At 38.7% G+C, this 20,632-nt stretch overlaps 1 long non-coding RNA gene across 2 annotated transcripts; it reads left to right on the forward strand.

Annotated features, from left to right (window-relative positions):
• The first annotated feature begins 3,153 nt into the window (after positions 1-3,153).
• Positions 3,154-18,786, forward strand: LOC106729611. Of its 2 annotated transcripts, XR_004320594.1 has the most exons (4): positions 3,154-3,289; positions 5,869-5,944; positions 9,599-9,690; positions 16,057-18,786. It is a non-coding gene; the product is annotated as an uncharacterized LOC106729611 (long non-coding RNA). The 2 variants fall into 2 exon arrangements; XR_004320593.1 differs by lacking the exon at positions 9,599-9,690 and having other exon boundaries at positions 16,057-18,785.
• Positions 18,787-20,632: the final 1,846 nt, after the last annotated feature.

A 20,632-nucleotide genomic window follows, 5' to 3' on the forward strand; every position in this document is an offset into this window, starting at 1 on the left:
AAATACTGTAGGTACACTAAAGGGAGAAAGCAATTTAAAAGTTCCCTAAGCTCTGTTTTTTGAAAGAAGGTTAGTGTTTTGTGTGTACTATCGACAGACCACACTATTGAACACTCAGCAGATTTTAATTCACAGCCAATTCTACAGTAAGACTTGTCCTAAGAGTGGAAACATATTCTCTGATACATTGTGCCATATCTTCCCTCCAGCCCCTTAAAACAAAATCTACGACTTTGGAAAGCTCCTTAATACTTTTATTTACACCAGGAGCAGAAGAGTGCAATATTGAGAGATTGCTTTTGAGAGGTGATACAAAACTTATTCATTTTGTTTGGAAGCTATAATTGTGGGGTTTCACCCAGAAACATAGGCCTACCTAAGCTTTCTGAGGCCTGAATCTAGCTGTTCTCATACACTTGTTTGGATGAGAACTGTATAGGATGTTCCCAGCTGGACAGACTCCTGGAAATACAGGACTCCTGGAGCCCATCCCCAAAGCTTCCAATTTAGAAGATTTTGGGGTAGATCCTGGAATCTGTGTTTCAAATGATCACCAATCCTGTTTAAGTCACTACTGGACTAAACTTAAATAAATAAATATTAAGAAACTGAAAAGCTCAGAGAAGTGAAACCCTTTGATAATTTTTTTCTATTCCTCTGCCTATTAAGACTTTTAATTCACCGAATCATCGCTTTCGTTTACAGGATACACAAACAAACATGTAAATAAAGAAATAAGTAAATAAATAAATATTACGCTCTCTCCTCAAAATAATAAGAGGATAAAATAAGCGTGGTGGACAACAAGATTAACTGCTGTTGGGAGAGAGAATTCAGGGGAAAGCACGTGTAATAGTGACATGCTCTAAGAGTAAAGCACCTTGCCAGATTCAGAGGGAAGAGAAGACACCTTATTTGGAGTTTGCTATGGTCTGAGTGTTTGCGTCCCTCCAAAATCATATGTTGAAGTCCTAACCCCCAAGGTAATGCTATTAGGAGGTGGGGCCTTTGGGAGGTGATTAGGTCATGAGGGCAGAGACTTCATGAATGATGTCAGTGCCCTCATAAAAGAGCCACCACAGGGCTCCCTCGCCCCTTTCACTATGTGAGGACACATAAAGGCTCGATCTATGAACCAGGAAGGGAGCTCTCACCAGGCAGAGTCTGCCAGCACCTTGACTTCTCAGCCTCCAGAACTGTGAGAAATAGATTTCTGTTGTTTCTAAGCTACCCAGTCTCTGGTGTTTTGTATACAAGGCTGAAGGGACTAAGACAGAGTTTAATAAATATAATAAAATTCTGGCCTTGAATTCCATTTCTAAGAGATTTTAAAGAGGCAAACTTCCTTAATGTAAGAAGCTATAAATACAAACAAGACATTTAATTTCTTTTCTTAAAACCTTCTTATATTTTACTTTTAGTAGTAATGATTTTTACATTCAGATGACAGTTTAATTCAGAAATATCTATTGTGCACCCATTAGGTGCCATGCATGGAGACAGAACTGTCAGGGTTCTGAAGGAGCTTTTAGTCTTGCTACATAAATGGAAGCACCAAGGTGCAGAGACCCACCCAGCACCTTGCTATGCAGACACCAAGCCACCCAGAGAATCATCACTTGCCTTTTGCGAGTGCAGGCTTCTCTGTCTGGTGTGACAAGGTGGGGCCACGTGTGGCATTAGAGTATGCCTGTGCGATCATGCATGCTCGTAAGGTAGACTGGCACATGTTTCCCAAGGGGTAACACCTCTCAAATAAAATAACATTGTCACTTGAACTGTGTCCCTTAAAGGAAGTATTCACATGTCAGACTAAATACAGACAAGCATCTGCCAGAAGGATGAGTGGGGAGAGCGAGGTTACTTCCCACGTAGATGTAAGTCGCAGTAAGCTCTTGCAGTTGCCTCTCAGTACTCCCTACCTGGGACTGGGGGAATGTAACTGCCAGCCTCAACCACTGGACAGATTTGTGGGCAGTTTCTATTAGAGGTCTTTTTCCTTCCTGTCACTTCTCATTTTGCCACAGCAGCCAGACGAGGCTGCTACTGCCACGGGCCTCTCCCCAGCTCTCGTCAGGCACTAGGGAAGCAGGGAGACCATCTTGTTCTTATATTAAATACGAGCCTCGGGGGTGATGTACATGGCACACTGTGTTCTTGGACTTGTTTCAAATGAAAAAAATAATGTCTGTGTGTGTTGGGTGCTGGTTTTAAGACTTCATTTCTGAAAACATAGAGATAATAACAAGTGAGAAAAAAAAGATCCCCCCAAAAGCAAATATTCTCTATCTCCCCCATCTCCACACTTTAACGAAATAGAGCCTGCTCTCCCCCCTGGGGGAGCCCTTTCCTGCTCAGCTCTCATTAAGCCCTCAGGAGAGCGTTTCTCCTGGTAATTTCTCACAGCCTGAGAGGCCTGTTCCCAGGTGTTTTTCTAGGGGCTGATGTGTCCCTTCCTTCCAGGTTTCTCCCTCTTCCTGTTTGTTCCTCCCAATTCTAGAAAATCAGATTTGCTGGGAACACTGGGGTTTACAGAGACAGCAGACCTGGGGAAAGGGAGGCCTCTGTGATCTCACAGAAACTGTCCTGTAATCGATCGAGCCCCGAGTCACCCTGTGTTACTGTATTTGCTGTCTCTCAGATAGAAATTTCATACCAGTTCCGCAGCAGCCGTCCCTAAGCGTAACCAAATATGACAGAATTTCAATACTAAATTAAAGAACCCGTTACTCCCAAACTCTGGTTTCTTCAGTGATTCTGAAATTGATATTTCACTTTTTACAAATTATATAAGACAAAGCCTTTAAGTTCGAAAGATACAAACATCCCCAAAGGGCACAGAGACGAAATGCCCCTTCTCTGTGCTCTCCCGCCCTACCCCTCCTCATCCACAGAGGTGTGCAGAAGAAAGCCAGAAATTGCCCATAATCACGCTATGCCTTTCTACTGTACGTCCAATATGTGCTGTCATTATTTCAGTGTTTGAAGCTCCCATGGCAGCATTGCCAGTGAAGATAATGGGGCCTATTATTTTCAATGAGCTCCATCAGAGGTTTCAATGGGCCTGCTATCACTCGAACAAAGACGCATTGGGAAGCAACACTGCTTTCTTGTCATCAAAATGGCTGTGAGTTTGTGTGAAGCTAAAGAACACCCCTTTTCCTTTTCAGCCCTGGCGGATTTGAAAGGGGCAAGACAGGCAGTTTAGAAAGAAACAAGCCTGACTCCTCGCTGAGTGCTCTTTGCCCTGGCCGATGTAGATACGGGCTGCTTTCATTTTACGCAATCGGTAAGTTCACCAAAGTGAAACTTGCTTTACCTCTGATTTCCTATTAATAGCCAGAAATTTGTTCTCATGGAAATATCTCCTGATAGAATTATAAACAAAACAAAAGCAGAAAAATGCCTGCCAGCATGGAAGTCGTTTAGAAGGTGGTTGAATTTAAGACATAATTGAGATTCTGGCTCAGTTTTGAAATCTCTTCTCTATCCCGTTCCAGACTCTTCTCTTCTTCCCTAAACTCGAGAAGTTTTTCTTTGTCTTCACATCCATAACAGCTTGAGCTCAATCCCAAAGGTCCTTTTGTCTGCATATTTATAGAGCCTTAGTCGTCACCCTTTGTGAGACCATAATAACAAGATTACTTGTCTAACCCTTTCTAATAGTTGGGCAATTTTAGGATTGGTAAAATGTATATTCTGAGGTTTGTAAGTATGAGAATTTGAAACATGTTTACTTATAATAACAGTTCTACCAGTTCTAATATTTCACTTGAGTGTTTATTATGTTTATGCTTCTAAGTGTGCCACGTATTTACTTGCTTAATCCTCATATAACAACCCATGAGAAAGAGTGCTGTTGTTACCCTGATCCGCTCAGGTGGGAATCCTTGAGGTCTAGCGAGATCAAGTCATTTGTGGACAGCACCTCAGCTAGCAAGTGCCAGAACAGGAATCGAACCCCTGCAGCTTCAGTCAAGGTCCATGAACCGTGGGGGGCCTCTCTAGGTAACTGAGCTGCTGTAGAGCTGTTTGAAATACTAACCAATTTTTCTTTATCTTGCTTATATTCTTTGCCCCTCTCAACCTGTCCCTTCTTTCCTTTAAGTATCTCCATTCAAGCAGTTAGTAGGTTCCTGGTCTGTGTCCTTGAGTTTACCAGAGTAGGAAGCAGAAATAGCCTGCCAATCTGTCTCTAGTGTTTCCAAAGGCTTAAATTCTATTAGATGCATTACTTTAGATGCTTCTGTTTCAAAAGCATAAAAATGGATGCATTTGAGAGGAAAAGGAGAGAAAAATAAGGATTTTTAGAATCGTGGTGAATCTGCAGGATTCTTACAAGAATGAGAGATGTCTCAACCAGGTTACTTCCAGCAGGGACATTTTTGGTGTGTTCAAAAGCTCCGTGGACACCACATCATAATTCGCAGAACATCTAGCCTTCATTCAAGTGAGATCCATTCAAAGCCTGAAGCCACGTTTTCAACTGGGCTGCCTTCCCATCTGCTGCAGGAGAGCACTGGTCTTCCTGGGAAGTCCCCAGTGCTCTCAATGAAGTCTCAAAGGATGTGGTGCCCTTCTATGCCTGTAGACTTGACTTGGCCCTGTTCAATTTATCACTGCAATTTAATCCTGCAATGTTCCAGAATACCTGTAATTCCAAGGGAAGGATGGGTGATGAAAGGAAGAGAGTGGTATTAAATAGAACCCATTTAAGTTCCTCTAAACTGGGACAGTGATTGGATACAGCCTTACCATACCAGCTTCATCTTCCGTTGTGTTTTTCAAAAAGTACAATTAGACTTTGGCTATAGGCAGGAAAGAATGCTATACAGCTTGTCTGACCATTTCAGTTGTCAGCCTAGTTAAGTATAGGTTACTGCAAGGTGAATTGACTCATAATAGTATTGTCAGTGAAGAATGATTGTAAATGCTTTAAATGACCACAGAAGGGTAGTGAAAGATCAATGTTTTCACAATGCCACTTGACCTCTGGTTTATGTGTGGGGTGCTGGAAGGCACACATAGGAAAAGGTGTTTTATTGATCTGTGTGTCAAATATGCACAGTTAAAGGTGAATAAGGTTATGCTATCGGTTTATTATCTCATTGTAAAAAAGGTTTGAGATGACAATATCTAAAACAGTCTAGCAGAGATAACTTCCATGATGCAGAAATATGACCATAATTACTTCCAAACATTAATTTGGCACTAATTTTATCCCCATTATATTCTAGTCACCTCTGCACCCAGGAATTCTCATCTGTTTCTAAGAGACCAATAGTGCCTACATTTTTAAGGACTTATTTTTAGGACAAAACACATTATAGATCCTAACCTCTTACCACATGCAACAGTCATACTTCTAGAACCCATTTTTTAAAGAAAATATGTAGAGAGACTTGAATACTTATCATAACTTCACAGGTTGTAAGTCACCGATTTTTCCGTATGGCCTGTGCTGTAACTGGTGGTTTAAGCATTTCTAAACACCACTGGATTCTAAATCTTTTAAGCAAAGGTCATGTCTTCTTAATCTTATATAAGCACAAGTTAAACACCATGTCTGGAATACAGTAGGTGCTTAATAAATATTTCTTGATAAATGATCAAATATTCTTATTCAACTGAGGGTAAGCTAAAGAACAGAGAACGCAGGGGGGAAAGTTGGCTGCATCAGTTTGTGGTAGTCATGAGAGAGAGTGACACTTAGTTAACAAGTATTTATACTGTACTTACTTATAGCACTTTTTATAAGACTGGCCGAATTCTAATTATCTCACAAACGTGATTAATCGTCATAAAGACCTCCATGAGATAGTTATTATTTTTATTGTTATTTTTATTGTTGTCTTCCCTATTTTACAGGTGAGGAAACTAAGGCACATCTAAGAAGATGATCTGCCCAAGGCCACATTATGAGTTTATCAACAAAAATCTTCAGGTTTTTTCACATGAATTATCATTATACCACCTTGTATTTGGATAGATGGTTTTGGTTTATGGGAAATGATGGGTGAATCTGTCGATGATCTATGAATCAAATGAAGTCTAAATGTATCTTTTTAAGACAGATTGCCCATTTCCCCCCATATTCCTTTTCTGTAAAATAGCTTGTCTAAGGGTAGGGGTAAGGGGATTTCAGAGCTAGCGGTCTTGGACTCCAGATTTAAGATAATGTTTTGAACCGTGGCTTACTCTATAGAAGCTCACACCAACGGTTTACCAAACAGCTTAACAGATGTGCTTACTCATAAATTACTCTCACTTATTTAGGAAAAGAAGCTATTTTAAAATGTAACTGTCCAGGGATTTTCCCAGACACCTGCACAACTAACTCAGCCTGTCAAAATATCAAATTATGTGAACAAGTGGAAACCTTGCAAATCAAATGCTAAAAGGTGGCATAACAACTGTTGAGGCAAAAAAGATCTGAAAGTATTAGCTGACCACAAGTTCAAAAGATTATGACAAGACTTAAAAAAGAATGCCATTTTATATAAAATACTAGATGTACCCTGTCTGGTTTGTGGGGGTTGATGAGTCTACATTTCAAGTATGGGTTTCAATTTAGGCTCCTCATTTTAAAGCAGGAAAATGACAGATTCAAATTACTCACAAAATGTATGCTAGTGAAGACAAAGCAGCTCTAAGTTGAAACAATCAAAGGGCTGGGAAATGGCTGGCAAATGGAAGATCTAGAAAACTCACAACAGTTGTTTAGAATGTCTGAAAGAGACTCTGCAGTGAGGGATAAATATTTTCACTTCATAATCCTGCCTTTCTGTCTCTGAAATACACCTTCATCTCTATATTTCCACTGCCTCTGATCTAAATTAAACCTCCATATTGCAATAATTTCCTAATTAGTGTCCCTGCATCTCATCTTGTATTTCTCCCGCATAAACCCTTCATAACATACCAGAATTGTCTCCAAAACACCAATCTTACTGTGACATTTCCCAGCTTAAAAACCTCTAAGTGGCTCTGCAGTACACACAGAGTAAGTGTGAATTTGTCAGTCTCACAAGGTTTCTGACTATTATTCACATTCATATCCTGCTCCTCCTCTCTTATCCCAGCCCCACAACCATCTCCCTTTCCTTACACCTATGCCCTGGTTCCTTAGGACTAATCACTCTAAACCTGTTTTCCTTACACACACACTGTTCTTTCTCTCTATCTGGAATTCTCCACCCCCAAATCCCAATTCCCAGCTAATAAACTTCTGTTCATCCTTTAGAACCTGCAAAAATATGTCATTTCTTTTATGAAGCCTACCCTACTTCCCACAGTCAGGATTCAGGGTCTTCTCCTCAGCACACCCCTAGCCCTTTGTACATAATACACAGAGGGGCAACACAGGGGAGCAGATATTGTTTCAACAGAGCAATAACATTGGTGATGACATTAATAATATTAGCTACCATTTCCAAGCATCTAGGAGGTGCCAAGCAATGTCTTAGGAATTATGCATGTGCCATCTTGATCCACACAACCCTAGGCAGTAGGTCACTTACAAATAAAGAATCTGAGAGTCAGATAGGTATAGTGGCTTGCCCAAGGTCAAGCAACAAGTAAATGGTAGAATTGGGATTTGAAAACAAGTCTCTCTGACTCTAAAATCCATGCTCCAGGCCATACACAAAACTGTCTCCATTAAACCTCCAAAAAAATCAGAGGTGTCCAGTTGATGTCGTGGTGTCCTCTGGAAGTTTGTTTCTAACCATTGAAAGTGAATGTTTCTTTCTCAGAAATATTTCAGAATGCTAACTCCACTCTTTTGGACTCTACCCTATTGAAATAGCATCAAGGAGGGTGTGGCGTGGTAGGGTCCCAGCCAGCTCCCCTTCTTCTCAAATAATCACCATCGGCACTCTCCTAGACACCCTGAATACTTACAGTCTCCAAATAAAACTAGCATACTTGCAAAAGAACAAGGTTTCCAGACATATGCTCCAGCTGCCTTCGTCCTCTCACCAGACTGATGGCCCAAGTCCCTCCCATAAAGAAACAGAGAATTGCTGCTGACTGTACGGGCTCTAAGGATGCCTTCACATCTAGCATTCTTTGAAAAAAAAAAAAACTCTACGGAAAAAGCAGAGAGATGTAGAATACTAATCTGTAGGTCCTCTGCTTAATGTTGATTATGTACACTTGATACCACTCTCTTCTCACCCTTTACAGATAACATTCTGTCTGAATCTATCACGGACTTGTTATTAGGACCATAGGCTCTCACTTGTGTTCTTGGCTGTTTAAAAACCTAAGAAACATTCTGAAGTTGTTTACTGAAAAACTGCTTACCATTTGCTTATCTCCCTACCAAGGGATATATGCAAGGGGAAGTTTAATGCATTTATCTTCCCCCTCTGATTGCATCTTGCCATCTGTGGTGCATCCAGGAGGACCAGAGAGGCATGCATCTGTAATGACTGTACTTTAATATTCTGGATGCTACTATAGATACCAAAAGATTTGGGAGGGAACTGAAGCCTAGGGAAATATATGGGTAAATTCAGCTCAGTTACTTTCCTTTAGATGATTTGCCTGAAGTAGAACATTCTAAAGTTTGCAAGTTAGTACGTGATATCTTTCAAAATAACTCTAGATGTGCGGCCGGTTCTGTTCAAAAAATGGAACGTCAAAGGTGACTCAGCCCAGCTGAAGCAAGAAAAGTTTAATTCAGAACATAATTTCCTTTCCTTTATTTGCACACCACAGTTCTGGGGAATAAAAGCCATTACGGAATCAAAGGACAATTTGCTTTTTTGTTGTTGTTGTTCTGCACTGAATTTTTAAAGGCTTTTTTAAAAGAACATAAACAGATGAATGATACTAGATTCAGTGCAGCTTAAAACTAAGTACCTTGAGCTCTTTCCTATGATAAACAGAAACCAATCTTGGCTCTCTGCCCCCAAGCACAGTTCTGCGTGTACTCAGTGAGATGAATTTTTTCCTTGTCTGGGGGAAGGGAGTTCAGGCAGGCATGGGTAGTGAGTCTCAGAGAGATAGGAATTTTAAAAGATATTTAATTAAAATGTTTCAGTCTTCTCCCTCCCCTCTCCCCACAAAATAAAGTCTCTCTCTGCCTTTCAGGTTTCTCTATTTCCAAATGTTAAAGGGAAATTCTGAGCCTATCAGAGAAGTCCCTGGGCTTTTCTACGTATCTTGTCGGGTAGAAGAAATATTGTTAGGGTGGGGAGATCAGGAGAAACTATACTTACACTTAAAGGAAAATAAAAGAAAAAATCTAATAGTGTGAAGGAAACAGTGAAAATTCCAAGAGCTAAATAAAATGTGCTTCTATAAGAGTTTCTGTAGGACGTAGATTATAAGGTGTGGACACCAAGGTTTTGGAGGCAGCAACAGAGTGTGAGAATATTGATATGAATTATGCATTAAATCCCTTAGAACTTCTTCAAGAAATATCAGTAAATGGTGGGATTGCTTTTAATTACTTTTTGATGGCTGAGCTATTTCTCTGAATGTGACACTGTACAGAGAATAGACAATGTCAGGCCCCAGCTTATAATAGGAATTAAAGAAGAAACTAAGTCTAAAACCAGGAGGGAGAAAGTGAGTTCTGCCTCTAAAGCCCTTCCAGAATTGGGGATGCTGAATGTGACTTTAAGCCCTCCCTGAAGCCTTGGCATGGAGTTCCTAGGAAGAACACTGACCTGGAGCATGGTGAGCACCTTCAGAAAATTCTCTGTGCAAACATTTAGCTCTACTATAGTTGACAAACTTTCACTGCTGACCACTGGGTAGCAGGATTGTGATCACCACTGAGAGACCGCCAGCTGTGGTTAAAGACAAAGGACAGGAGCAGTTAATGATGCGTCAGGGATCTACCAAGGGCTCAACACTGGAGTGAAGCTGAGAACCGTGTAAAGCACAGAGCAACCACCCAAGAGGCTGACCCTCAGGCAAGGGAATTATGACCACACACAGAGCACAGCTGGAGGCCAGAAAGAACTGGAAGAGTCAGGAAAGGAACATTCAGTAGCAGCTCAGCAGAGGCTTCCCATCCACCCCTGATCCAGATATGAAGTGTGTCCCAGCACAGAAACTGCAAACCCTTCGGGGGTCAGCCATCACCATGCGCTGTGGTGATGGTCCCATCTGAATGCGAGACTGATTTTTCAGCTGTTGGGCAGAGCCCCACACTTTCAGTCTGCATGAGACACCAAAAATTATGTATTTGATCCTGAAGATGAGTAATGTTCATATAGTAGAAATGGAAGAAGAGAATGGATTGCAGGCAGGGAGAACGGGACTGGAATGGTAGAAAAAGATGCTTCTTCCTTCCATATTTATGAAGATTCGTAAGTACTTTCTCAGCTCCAAAGAAGAGAGACCACAAAAGAAACTGTTTTCCATATAACCACACTCTTTACTGAGTCTCTAAATCCCATTTGTGATTATTTTCACCCTTGAATTATTCTACTTTAAAGGTTAGAAAGTAAAAAATACTCAACTTCCCACACTGCCTGGCTGCCATAGGTTGGCTTGTGACACAGTTCTGGCCAATGAGGTATCATGAGAAGCCCTTGGGGGTTTCTTCCTCAAGTCAAAAAGCAAAACCTAGTGAAGCTTAGTCTTCAGCCTTCTGCTGGCCAGGAATGCCAACATAAGGTGAAAATGCCATCCTTCAACCGAGTATAGGAAATATAAGGGTTAATAAATGCATAATAAGGATAGAAAAGCGGAGATTGGAAACAGCTTTAGTTTCTGGTGGCATCACTGAACCCTGATGGCAGTCCTGAATTTCCTATCTTTAACTTCCTGCTTCACAAGAGAAAAGAAAACCTGTTTAAGCCATGGTAACAGAATTGTCTATTATTTACAAATGAATTCATAACTAATATACATTTCAGTTCCATAGGAATGCTATTTATTCCCTTGCTCATGTCACTGTCTTATCCTCCCATAGGGTCAAATATAGCATATATCTCCTACAAACCATAATGTTATCCTCAATTTGGAGCAAAACCTCCATTTTTCACAGGTGATACACTAATACCGAAAGTCTCATACTGATTGTCAGATGCTTTCAAAGATCTGTTCCATTGCCTGTAAAATTATAAAACCATATTTACCTCCAAATTAGAACTAGACCCTTTCAAGGTCAGGCTTGTATGCTAGGTAAATAGTAAAATAATTACTATGTGTTTGTTATTTTCACATTAAAATGGTGATAAACTATGAGTAGAATGTTTCAAATTATGACTGAATCTATGTGATTTTAAAACAGCTGACTGACAACTAAAAAAACTTTCAAACTGCTTCTCTGAGTCAAGGTAAGTCAAAATCAAGTTAATTATTTTCTGAAGTTTTTCTCCATTTATATTCAGTTTACATTCTAGCATTTTGACCATATCAAATATATGGGTAATATCCCAAAATTATGCTTTTAATTTGTATTCCTTATTTATTTCAGGCATTCTTAAACCATATTGCTGTGATTTGAGATGTGATATTTGTTTATGATTTTTTTACACCCAACTGATCTGTCTCATGATGCATTCAGCTGCCAGAACAAAACACTTAAATTACAGTGTTTTGAACCACTGCTCAAGTGTATACATTGTTTACTTACAAGAATTCTGTAGGCTGGCAAATACAGGGTTGTTTTGGAAGCTCAACAATGTGGTAAAAGGATTGGCTTTTTCATTGTCCTAATCCTTCATTCTCTGTGTGTTTGCTTTCATTCTCATGTCTGTCACCTTGTGGTTATGTACTGGCTGCCCTAGTTCTAGGCATGTCATCTTCACCCAGTAGAATCCAAGATGGAAGATACAGAGAGGAGAACTAAAAAAGACATTCTTGGTATACAAATATCTCTTTTATTAGGGAGGAAATGAATTCCCAGATGCCCTTGGCAAACTCCCTCTTAAGGAAGTCATCCCAGAACAATTTCTACAAGGGTTAAGAAAAGAAAAGTAGTGACATTATTGGCCTAAACTAATCATGACACATTCCTTTGGGTTAAGCACATTGCTATATGGATTCTGTTAACAAAGGAAACATTTCCAAGGGCGATAAACTAGTGACAACGCTACAGAACCAGCTATGCACTCTTATCCCCTGATCACTGGAACGTTATTCATTATCCTCCACTACAGGATGTTAAGTTAACTATGAAATGTCAACAATAAATTAATTACTAGATAAGCCTATAATCTTTTTTTTTTAAGTAAGACAGACAGCATTCACCTTAGCCATGGCAACTCTAAAAGCAAAACCATATAATAAACAGTGTATTTGTGCTCATTCATTCATTCAATAAAACTTCACTTCATAGCCACTATGTGCCAAACTCTGTACTAGGTACTTAATATTTACTAGGAAAAAAACAAAACAAACACAACAGATAAAGGGCCCTTGAGGTACTAGTGGGAGAACACACAATAAATAATAAACATTAACTAGTATGAAGCCCCTTTCTGTGGAGGATTTTATTTTCTACATTTTTGACCTCAGGCTTGACCATATTACTTGTTTTAGCTAGTGAAACGTCAGTGGGAGTGATGGGCATTATTTCTAAGCAGAAGCTTCTGCTGTCTCTTCTCTCTACCAGGAGAAAGGCAATTCAGCATGGAATATTCAGAATGAAAGACACTGCAAATAAAACACTGTTGTTGTAAGTCATTGAGGTCTTCAGTCACCATAGTATCACAGAAGTATGACAGGCTAAGCTGACCAGTACTACAATTAACACAGTATATAGAACCTGATAAATATTGTAGAATAAAGGGAAAAAGTCGACCAGAGCACAGAGGGTCAGTAGTAAGATACGGGTGTGTTCAGATAGCAGTTTTAAATAGGGTGCTCAGGTAAACTTCACTGGGGAGATGAGATTTTAATTTGCATTCTGGGATAAAGTTAGGGAATTTTGCCAAGAGGATATATGATAAAGGAGCATTCAAGATAGAAGTACCAGCTAGAGGAGAGGCCCTCAGGTGAGAAGATGCATAGAGTATTTGGGGACTGTCAAAGAGTCTTCCATGGTTCAGGCAAGTAATAAAGGGGGACAGAATTAGGAAGAGAGTTCAGAGGGGTAATGGGGCCGGATAGAGTGAGGTTTTGGAGCCAAATAAGGATTCTGGCTACTCCTTTGAGCTAACAAGGGAGCCACTGCAAGGTTTCTAATAGAGGAAGGAAGGGTGCTAACTTAAATTTTAAAAGTATCAGTTGGCTGTTGTGTTCAACATAGACTGCTGAGTGACAAGGTAGAGCATGGACACCAATTAAGAGGCTATCACAGGAATCCAAGTGAGATAGGATGGTTACTCGAACCAGAGAAGTAGCCAAGGAGGCTGCAGATATGTTAAGATTCTCAATATATTTTGAAGGTAGAGAAAACAGGATGTAGTAATGGATTTGGTGTGGGGTGAAGAGAAGACTCTGCTCCTCTGAAAAAATGAAGTGTGCTCCCTTACAGCAGTAACTAGTGCTGTCTAGTGGATGGACCACTCAGCACTGTCATTCCTGCTGACCACTTGGTGTACTCGGCAGTTGTGTCTGCTGGGCCTGTGAGATACACAATGCCACTAGATCACCAGACAGTGGGGTTGATGGTCACAGTGGCTTATGAAATACAAGGGGAAATTAGAAATAGACTAGTCCTGTATAGAAAAGAATCTGAGCACTCTTGCTACCATGATATTTTATATTAGTATATGTCATACATCATATGGCATAAATCTAAAATTGTTTTATTATCTTGTAATATTTCTATAATAGTTTGCAACAAACGTTTTTGGTTTTGCTAAACTATGAAACAGTAAATTGATGTCTAATAACAACAAAAAGCACTGAGTTTTCATTCCACGAGAAAGTTGATGATAAATATGCAAACTTCACAAACTCTTGTTGATATTTGCCATCTTCCATGGTGGTATTAATGATACCACAGGTCACATGAAGAGCAGAACACACAAATCTGATGAAGAAGCATCAGTGATTTTAGATTTTAAAGAAGATAGTTCCCCCCAAATTATTTTATAGTTGGACCTGCCAAATGTGGGTTTATAAGTTACTAAATGAAGAATGACTTTTCCATCATTGCTCATTATTTTAAATTACTTTTGTTCATCTTCCATTTCAAGTTTCTTGTGGTCCAACAGTTGAAGAGCTTCATGAATAATTAAGTGATGCTGGTGCTATGTAAGTTTTGTTAGATTCTTCAGATAGAAAATCAGTTAAGTCACTAATGGTTTGATTACTTTATTCATCCAGTTCAAATTAAAGCTTTTAAAGTTTCACTCCTTTGCCAGTGAAATTTCTAACATTACTTCAAATGCCACTTGGGTGACTGTAACAATAAAGGTAAAATTATTTGTTTTGTAGTGAAAATTTGAACGCAAATTTTGGGGGATATAGTACCACAGTCATAATGAAAAGAACGATGTTCTTAATAATTAAGGTCTCTGTGTAGTAGAAATAAACTGGAATTGGTTGTGGGACATGCATAATTCAAAGCTAAGTCTAAATTTGTGGTGATATTTTAAAAATGAAAATGGAAGTTGTCAAAATTTATAAATAGTATTGTACACACACGCAGAAAAACAGCTATAAAGCTGATGTTTAATTAAAAAAAAACAACTTTAGCAAGGCAGTGTATCCCAAATCCGATCCTTTGAGTTACTACTGTGTTCTACGTGACAGTGAACTTTTTCTGAGTTAGTCCTTTAAATGTTGGTTAATTTCCATTGAAATCAGAAATCTTTAATTGAAGTACTTAGGGGTGAAAAAGCCTAAAAGAAAACAAAACAAAACTCTAGCTACCAAAGATTTTAATAGATTATAGTTAATTATTAAAATTAAGCCTGAAAATAGAAAGGCTTACAAATGTATTTCTATAAAAAAAAAAGAGACAACAGGAAAATACAGGTGATGACAGGTCAAATGATATACATGATTTCATTTTGAAATTTGATAATTTCACTTTGCAATATCCCAAGTATGGAAAGATTCTTTTCATAGAGCTCCCATTTTTAATTGGATACATGTTCATTTTGAACCAATGGAATAAAGTTGCAAAGTCCTATGGTTTTGGAGCATCGAAATGATGAAACACTCAAAGAAATCATATGTAGAGAAAATTATCTGACAAATTTTTTACTGTAAAAATAGTTATCAAAGAAAGGTCATCCCAATGGAGGCAAAAAAAAAACCCAACTTATGGCATATTTGAAATGAACTATATATATGTACGTTAATAAAAAAAATCAGAACTGAAATATCCTCCTTTTAGCAGAATTTTCTATGAGCTTCCTAGATACCTTGACACTTACAGTATTTTTCTCATTTAAAAATATAGTGTAAAGAAAAGAATGCATTGAATGTATCAGCAGTTCAAAAATTACTATTTTCTATTTCTTAAAATATAAGAATACATGTAAATTTTATTTTAGAAGAATGTTATTTTTGAAAGGACTTTTGAATAAAATATTTTTGAAATCCACAATAAGGTCAAATTGTTGAAAAATACATATTTCAAAAATTATATCATTTCAATTATTTTTCACTTTAGTTTTCTCTTCCAAATGTATCCCAATTTGGAAGATAGATGATAAAGACAAAGGTGATATCAAAAGCTTGCTAGAGCAGCTAGAAGGATGGATTTGCCATTAACTGGGACATAGAAGATGTTAAGTGGAGCAGTTTTCAGAGTAGGAAGGATAAGGGGTTCAGTTTTGGACATGCTCATTTTAGATGTCCATGTAGATGTTAGGTTGGCAGTCAAATATACAAGTCTAATCCTGATAAAGATGTGTGGGCAGAATATGAAATTTTGAGAGTCATTATCATATAGATTGTTTTTTTTTTTCCTGTGGAGAGACACAGCATCATCCTGTCCCAGTTTGCTTGTACCTCTGTAATATGACTTTGTTCTCCTTCCATTAAAAAGTGAAATCTATTTTTCCATCTCCTATTTGTGCATTGATTTTGTGACTTACTTTGACCAATAAACTGTGGCAGAAGGGATGATATGACCGCTGAGGCTAAGTCTATACAGGTCTTTTAGCTTTCCTTTCACTCCCTTAGAGCACTGCCCTGAAACTGCAATGTAAGGAAGCCCATCTGACCTGTAGGACAACGTGAGACAACAAGGAGAACCAAGGCAACCCTGCTGACAGCCAGAACCAACCACCGAACCTGCGTGTGAGGGCATCTTGGACCTTCCAGCCTACCTTCCAGTTGAATGCAGTGGCATGAGTGAGCCAAGTGTCACCAGGAGAGGAACCATCCAGTAAACCCGTAAACCATGAAAGATAAGAAACTGCTGTTGTTTTATACCAACAACTTCGGGGGTGACTGGTTACAGAGCAATACATAACTATTAGAATACTTCACAAGATTCATTAAAATTATCAAAAGAATGATGGTCAAGAAAGGGTAAGGATCAAGGACTAAGTCTTGGACACTCTGGCATATAGCCAATATCTGTATTACATGCATATTATATTGAAATTTGGCTATATTATTGGAAAAACATGTTTAGTTAAAGACAGCTATGGAAATGATTGTCTAGAATTCCAAAATGTTAAGCAAATGTGATGATTTACAGTGATAATGTAACCCTGTGTTTGCATCTGTTGCCTCACAAACCCTAACGTGTTTGCAAATGGGAAAACATACAACGTTTATTGTTGAAATTTATATCTATCAATCTATCTCTATATATCTATATAGATATATATATCTCACAGTGACTGATACTATAGTGTGTATACTACAAACTCTGTTGTAGAAAACCAAGGAACTAATGATAAACAAGGAGATGTGGCTGTATGCCATAATGAAACGCGATCTAGTGGTGGATGTAGACAATTAAATGAGCAATTACAATGTGACAGGAAGTAAGGACTTGCTATGGGACAACATACACAGACCACCTTAACAGACTTGGGGAAGACCATGGTCAGAGACATTTTCTGAATAAAGTAGTATCTCAAGTGAGACCTGGAGGATATTCAAATGCTAACCAATCAGCCAAAGTCACAAGACCAGAAATTCTGAAGGTCAGAGAAGGAGAGATCATTACATATTCTAAGACTTAAGAAGCTGTGGTGCATAGTTTTGGGGGAGGGGGAGAGCATGGGCATGGGAACACTGAGGAAGGCATGACTAGAGCTGGGGATGAAAAGGCAGCTTTCCTTATTTTATTAACGATGCTACAAATTAAGACTTCATCCTAGATGTAGAGTTATGGTCTCTGTTGTGGTCAGCGCAGAAGCTAGAATACAGTAGACTGAGGAATGAGTGAGATGAAAAGAGTAACCACAAGGATGGTCAACACTTTAGGTCTGTATCTATGAAAGAAAGAGGAAAAGAAGGTGGTGGCTAGAGAATAATATGATATTAAGAAGAGGTTGTTTTAAACTTAGGCAAGCATGTTTGGTACTGATGGAAAGGAAGCCAAAAATAATGGTAGAGTTGAAGACACAGGAGAAGGAATCCTCCTCAATTCGTAGAGTGAGAATGCTGAAAAGGTGAGAAAGAAAGAGATCAAGGGCACAGGTGGGGAGATTAGCATCAGACAGTTAATTCATACGCCGAAAGAAGAGAGAGGAGGAAAGGATAAGTGTGGGTGCAAATAAGCTGCTCTGGTTGCATAAAGTTGAGAGAGTCGTTAGTAGGCTTCTATTTTCTCCTTTAAGTAGGAGGCTAGGACATATGCTGAGGGGTGAGAAGCAAACTGGCAGGAACAGAGGTTTAAGGAGAATGGAGAAGGTTGGAAATATCTGTTGCAAAGAAATGGGAGTGAGAACTAATTAGGAAATCAATGGCAGCCCAGTTGAAGTTGGATATCACAAATTTAGAGCAGCACTAATCTGCTAGGTAATGAGTTTATCTCCATTAGTGCTTAGCAGTAAGGGTATAAACTCAAAGAAGACAGGCAGTTTGATTCACTTAGATTAACTTTTTCCACGTGTATGTTTTAGAAGGACAATGGAGCCATATGACACATACACATCAATTAGAAGGCAGGTTAGGATAAATGTTACATGAATGATATAAACAATCATGTCTATAAGTATAGGGAGAAGAGGCAAGTCAGTATTGGGAACATCTGTTAAAGGTAACAGTGAGCATTTTCTAAGATAGACAGGAAATGTCAGCGCATTCAAGGTGAGGGAAATTCATAGGTGATGGCCTGGATGTAAACAGAGCAAGGTGCTCTCAGAGACAAGAGTTGCAGAAATGGCAGGTCCTTGGTGAGAAGTGATGTGAACTATATTAGACAGGTAGATGCACCTAATTCTGGAAAGTGTGTGGTGTGTGTATGTGTGTGTGTAAGTTTGGAGCCATTAGGAATCTTGAAATAAAGCAGTGATACGTTGTGAGCAGGAGTGGTAAAGGAAGAACACACACATACACAAACACGCACATACACTCATATGCCTTTTTCAGCATCACTACTTAAGTAGACCCCAATGCTTTAATTTGGTTAACAATAAATGGACACCTAGGAACATGAACAAAAATACGATATTCATGCATCTAGCCTTAAGTTGAAAAGACTATATAATACTTTACAGCTTGTAATACTTTAATTATAAAGGTACTTCTAAAAACTCAATATATTGTTCAACTTCTATAAAAGCCTCATTTTTTTCATTCTTTCAACAAATGTTAAGTGCCAGGTACTGTTCTAGACGCTAAGATTATTACATGAAACAAAAGAGAAAAAGGAAAAAGCCCTGCTTAGGGAGTTCACTTTATATTAGGAAAGACAGACAATAAAAACTAAATAGATAAGATATATGGTATACAATGATGTGATAAGTTCTTTAGAAAAATGATAAAGATTGAGGGGAAATGGGTAGTTCTAGGGCTTGGGAGTTGTTTTACAATTTTAAATTGAGTGGTCAGCAAAGGCTTCATCATGGAGCTGATATCTGAAAAAAACTGAATGTGTGTAATGAAAAAAGCCATGAGGAAGTCTGAGGTGATTGTAAGGACTCTGGCTCTTACTCTGACATAAAGGGCAGATCATTAGTGCTTGAGCAGAGGAGGGGAACATGACCTAAGTTCTAAAAGAATCACTTTAGCAGCTGTACAGTGCATGGAGTGGGAGTGTGAGAGTAGAAATGGTGAAGTAAGTAATTAGACCATTTCAGTCATGGCGAGAGCACTGATGCTGCCATGCACTGTGGGTAGCACTGTGGTGGTTGTGATCTGTTGGAATATGGACATATTCTGAACATAAAGCCAACAGGATTTGCTGGGGGAATGGATATAAGGTATGTGACAAAGAGTGAAGTCAATAATAACTCCCAAAGTTTTTACCTGAGCCAAGGGGATATGTTTACTATTTACTAAGATGGAGAAGACTATAGGTTGGAGATGAAGAAAAGACATTTAGTTTGGGGCCCATAAAGCTGAGATGCTTATTAGACATTCAGGTGGTGATGTTTAATAAGCAGCTGGATATATAAATCTGGAGTTCAGCTGCAAGTCCAAGGTGAAGAGATAAATTTTGGAAGAGTCTATCTTACAGATGAGTATAGGTAAATCATAAAGAGCCCTGAGGTCTGGGCTCCAGAGCCTACAAAGTTTAGTGGGAAATTGAGGAATATGTTTGTGAAATAGAAAGTTCCAAAGAACGTGGTGGCATCTTAAAACCATGTGACAAAAGTATTTCAAAGAAAAAGGAATGATCAACTCTGTCAAGTGCTACTGAGAGGTGATTTAATACGGGGTCTGAGAGTTAACTACTGGATTTAGCATCATGGGATAAATTGGTAAATATGATCAGAGCATAACAGGTGGAGAGGTAGACATTCATTCAGATTCAATAGAAGATAAAGGAAGACTAACTGGAGACAGCCCATGCAGATGATTCTTCTGAGGAGTCTTGCCATAAACAGATGAAAAGAAGTGAAGCATTAGCTTGAGGGGGGATTTAAGATCAGAAGATTTTTTTAAAAATTTAATTTATTTTTTAATTGAAGTATAGTTGTTTACAATGTTGTGTTAGTTTCAGGTGTACAGCAAAGTGATATATATATTCTTTTCCATTATAGATTACTGCAAAATACTCAATATAGTTCCCTGTGCTATACACTAGGTCTTTGCTGTTTATCTATTTTATGTATAATGGTGTCTATCTGTTAATCCCAAACTCCTAATTTATCCCTCCCTCCCCTCCCTTTCCCCTCTGGTAACATAAGTTTGTTTTCTACGTCTGTGAGCCTATTCGGAGATATTTTTAAGTCAGAGTAAATTTCAGCACTTCTGAATGCTGATGGAAAACGATCTGGTAAAGGGAGAAAAAGTGACGACTCAGAAAGGAGCTGTCCAACTGCTGCTGTGACGTCTTTCAGCAAGTAAGAGGAAATGGGACATCACGGACAAGTGCAGGGGCTGCATTCAGACAAAAGTTTGCACACTTCATCCACAATACCAGGCAAGCAGGAAAAGTATATACAGATGCAGGTATGTGATAAAGGTGGTAGTAGGAACTTGGAGATTTCTTCTTGATTGTTTCAGTGTTCTCAGTGAAATAAGTGATTTATAAATTTAAACATAATAATGGTATATTGAATATAATTTATCCGGAAAGTATCAAGGGTCCATTTGAGGTTAATCACCATGAATTAAAAAGTTAGATCAA

The sequence above is a fragment of the Camelus ferus genome, chromosome 6 (genome assembly GCF_009834535.1).
Source record: "Camelus ferus isolate YT-003-E chromosome 6, BCGSAC_Cfer_1.0, whole genome shotgun sequence".
Taxonomy (NCBI): Eukaryota; Metazoa; Chordata; class Mammalia; order Artiodactyla; family Camelidae; genus Camelus; species Camelus ferus.